This window comes from Lipotes vexillifer, unplaced genomic scaffold (assembly GCF_000442215.2).
Source record: "Lipotes vexillifer unplaced genomic scaffold, Lipotes_vexillifer_v1.1 scaffold929, whole genome shotgun sequence".
In the NCBI taxonomy this organism is placed as follows: domain Eukaryota; kingdom Metazoa; phylum Chordata; class Mammalia; order Artiodactyla; family Lipotidae; genus Lipotes; species Lipotes vexillifer.
The window spans coordinates 1,023,992-1,028,640 of NW_006795950.1; positions in this window are offsets into that span (position 1 = coordinate 1,023,992).

Below are 4,649 nucleotides of genomic sequence, written 5' to 3' on the forward strand. Positions count from 1 at the left end.
AAAGAGAAGACAGCTCTCTTCACAAAACCACCCACTAGCATCCTTCTTGTATAGAGTAGGATTGGGGTGGGGTGGGAAATGTGTGCCACCTAGCTGACTTTAGCCACTCAATAAAAACCTTACACAGCACAAAGCTGTGAAAAATGTGTTTTGCCAAAGTTCATAAGCTGCTGAAATCACATGAAGTAGCTCTTCTCTTAGGGATCTTGGAAAAATGCAAGCTGCTACTCAGCTGCTGAGTCTACTGGGACAACTTTTCAACAAGACTGAGTGGTAGGGGCGTGGGTGCAATCCTTAGCTCAAATGCTACAGCCTGTCAATTTTCTTACTGAGTTTTTATAATTTTGTTGAATAAATGCTTCTTAATTTGTTGTAAATCATTGATCAAACTCCAGAAACTTGGATACTTGTCTCTTCAAATTTTGCCCAGCTTAAAAGTGTCTCTTTAGGAGAGAGGTTTCTCCAAGCTCCTCACGCCACCATTATTAAAAACAAACAAACGGGGGCTTCCCTGGTGGCGCAGTGGTTGAGAGTCCGCCTGCCGATGCAGGGGACACGGGTTCGTGCCCCGGCCTGGGAAGATCCCACATGCCGTGGGGCGGCTGGGCCCGTGAGCCATGGCCGTTGGGCCTGCGCGTCCGGAGCCTGTGCTCCGCAACGGGAGAGGCCACAACAGTGAGAGGCCCGCGTACCGCAAAACAAACAAACAAAACACACATATGCACACACACAAACCCTCCTTGTATAAGCACAGGTTCTCAATCTTTGAAGTGCATTAAAAGAACTGGAGTTGGTTATTAAAAGTGAAAATGACTAACCTCAACTCAGACCTCTGTATCAAAATCTCTAAGGGTGATTCGTAGGCATCTGCAGTTTTTATAAACTCCCCCAGTTGATTCTCATACAAGAGCAAGTTTGAGAGCTATCTAGCTGAATGTATTACCGAACAATGCCACACATGAGCAGTTTTATCTCATATATAGATTTTGAACATAACTTAAAATGTGTGGGCTCCCTTTCTCCAACTTCTACCAGAATCCTTTTTAAATCATCTAAAAAACTAAATAGTATTAAAATACTAGCAGATTTAGTTTTTAAAGTTATCTTTATTTCATCATAGTCTTGTAATTGCCCAATAATTTTTCAGTTAATATCCTTTTTCTCATTATGTAAGTTTTAAATATATATATTCAAATATAAGAGATTGACTATCTTAGGCAATCAAGCCACAAATTTAAATGTATAACAGCTTTCCTTAATCTTCTATTTTTCTAATGCTCTGTATTAGTCCTTAAAATATCAACTTTTTATTTCATCATCTTAATTTTTGCTTAATTTAGGTAATATCTCAATACGTATTATTCAATTTTTTAAAGATTTTTTGTATGCTGATATATATAAACACAAGCAAATACTTATCCACCAAGCACCACAAGCTGCATTCCTCCATAACCACAATACTCCAAATCACCCTCCCTCTGAAGTTTTATAATATCAGGATTTCCTTTTCATCATGTTTTATTCAGAATATCTCAGCACTTTCTGAAAGCTTGAGCAAGTCATCTTATAGCTTAGAAGTTAATGGGGTATAGAATGCAGTGAGATATTTTGCTGAAGTCTTCAGTGAATCTGGAGGTTTCCACGTGGGGAGGAAAATGACAGTAACGAGAATGGATGGTGGTGCATGGGGATGCAGTCGGATTGTTAATATTATTGTTATTAGTATTATGATTGTACTTAGTTTTAAAAGATAGGTGACTGATAATCTAGAAGTGACTTTAGGGAAAAAGGAAAACAGTGAGTGACTTCAACACCAGAAATTTGAATCACAGGAATGAATAATGATAAGAGGAATATAGGAAATCAGCCTGCTTGACGAACAGGTAGTTTCCAATCATGGCAAGCAATGGAAAATAACTGAAAAAGTACTAAGGATAAAGAGTAATTTGCTGACTGGGAGTGCCTTAATGTATACAGGGAAGCTTTGAGGAGATGGGTTGCCTTAGGTGAGGGGAATGACAGACCTCAATGGGAATCAAAGATAACTGAATATATTCATCTAACATTGTACAAGGCAATGCAAACTAAACCAGACATGGAAGATAAACTGTACTTTGAAAATTGTCTGTCTCCACACTGATGACAACAAATATGGAATAATGTTGAGCAAGTAATGGTGGGGACTTGAGGGAATAGGGAAAAAATAATATTTTTTTCTAATTCTAAGTTTTTTCTAGTTTCTAAGTTTTAAAGTGTGTGTGTGTGTGTGTGTGTGTAATCCACCAGTATTCAATAAAACAGAGACAATCATAAAGATCTTGTATGTTTTACATGGTGTGCTTAAATTTTTGGTATATGAAAAAGAAGGGGAAAAATCTGCTGTGAATAAGTATATATGTATGTATACATACGTGTATATATATGTATATACATATATATATGCACGTATGTATACATGTGTATATATATGTATATACATATATATATAATGATTTACATCAAAATACCAAATGAAGATGCTTATACCTAAAATAGTTTATATAAATTCACAATTGTGAATAATTAGATTAGTTAAAATCTCTGCAGTCTACTTTTTTCCAGTTGAAGTTGCTATATTGGCAATTTTGTAGGCAAAGTAAGTTAAAAAATTTCACACAATTAATTAATGATTTATGTATTTACAAATATAACGCTGTTTTAGTAAAACACACTTATAGACAAGCACATACATACAGATGGAAATTACAGACAAAACGCTATCTGCAGATTACAACACTATCAATTTGTACATTGTTAAACAGTATATAAAAGTGACTAAAAGAGTTAGTGAATGTTAGCAATATACTGACCATTTTTTTTCTATCATTGAGAATGGGACAAAAATCCTCATGATGGATTAGAATAGTGCCACTTAGTAAATGGACACTTATGATCGTAATACAATGTTCTCTTGTAGAATACAGTACATATTAATAATCTATGATACAGTAAAACTACAACAAACATAACATTGAAAATAATCACAATGCAGAGAAAGTAAACCTTAAAACTAATTTTGCTTTTATTTCACTATCAAATAAGTATAAAACACAATGAAAAATGCTCTGGATCTAAAAGTTGTCTTGATTATTCTTTTAGAGAATAAATTAAATTAGTTATTATCATTTTTATAGATAGTTCCTATTATTAGTTATATTTTTCGGTTTGAACAATTGGTTGTCTCTATAATTATAATAAACTGCTATATTTAACTTAAATTTTAAAGAAAGTTTATATGTGCAGGCAGACAAATAATAATAAATCTATTAAAGTAAATTCAACTAAACATATATTTTCAAATGATTTAAATTAATAAAGTAGCAGAAAAGTCTCATTAAATTTCTTGATAATAATATATTTATTTATTTTTTACTAATTTATGATCGACTTTAGCTTTGCAATGCTAATTAATTCCTTTGGAGAAGTAATATACATAACCTTTCCTCACTTTATTTTTTCAGTAATTTTAAACAACAGATTTAAATTCAAGGATAATAAAAGAGCAAATAGTAAAACTGATAAGGCACATCACCCTGAACTCTAATTGTTTATTTTAGCTTGTCTCCCATTAGTCTGGAAGAACCTTAAAGGCTGGGGTCATAGTTATTCATCTTTGCATTCTTAGTATACAATACGGTGTTGGAATAGCAGGAAAACTCTAAAAATATTTGTGAAAAGAATAAACTAATAATAGGGCTTCCCTGGTGGCGCAGTGGTTGAGAGTCTGCCAGCCGATGCAGGGGACACAGGTTCGTGCCCCGGTCTGGGGAGATCCCACATGCCGCGGAGCGGCTAGGCCCGTGAGCCATGGCCACTGAGCCTGTGCGTCCGGAGCCTGTGCTCTGCAACGGGAGAGGCCACAGCAGTGAAAGGCCTGCGTACCACACACACAAAAAAATAATAATAATAAAAAAGAATAAACTAATAATGGGACATAATTTTAAAATGGAGACTTGTGATTTGTTATTTTCAAAATACAAAAGTCTTGATAAAAGGTATATAGTTTAATCATTGCACTGATGTCCTTCTAATACTCTATAAGAATCTGAAGTGTTTTTAGCATTGTTCAGACTAAGTTACCATCTGGCTTTCTACCCAAAATAGACAAGGACATGTGTTAAATTTCTTAAAGGATGCCTTGTGTTTTACAAAAACAACATAAGCAAGTGACCATGCTGTCTATAACTTTGCCCATTGATGTAAGTCACAACCTTAATTCCACCTATAAACTTAATTCTCTTTTTATCTTGTAATAGAATATATTCACAAGTTCCCCAATCAGTATTTGGACATTACTATTTTGTGTGTGTGTGGTGGAGTGGTGTAAAAAGGAACATTATTTTGCTTATTCCAGTATAATATTCCTCATAGTACTTCTAATTTTAAAACTAATATTTAAAACAAAAATAGGCCTATTTCCATATATTTTTGCATAATTTTAGAAATATACTGTGACCATATGCCTGTTCCCAAGCGTTCCCAAAGTGTTCATGAAAATAAGAATATCCCATTTAAATTTATTCTCCAAAAGAATAATCAGGAATGCATTACATCAAAAATTGTAAAATCAAAGGCCAATTAACAAAATCTTGAAAATGCTATTTTTCCCT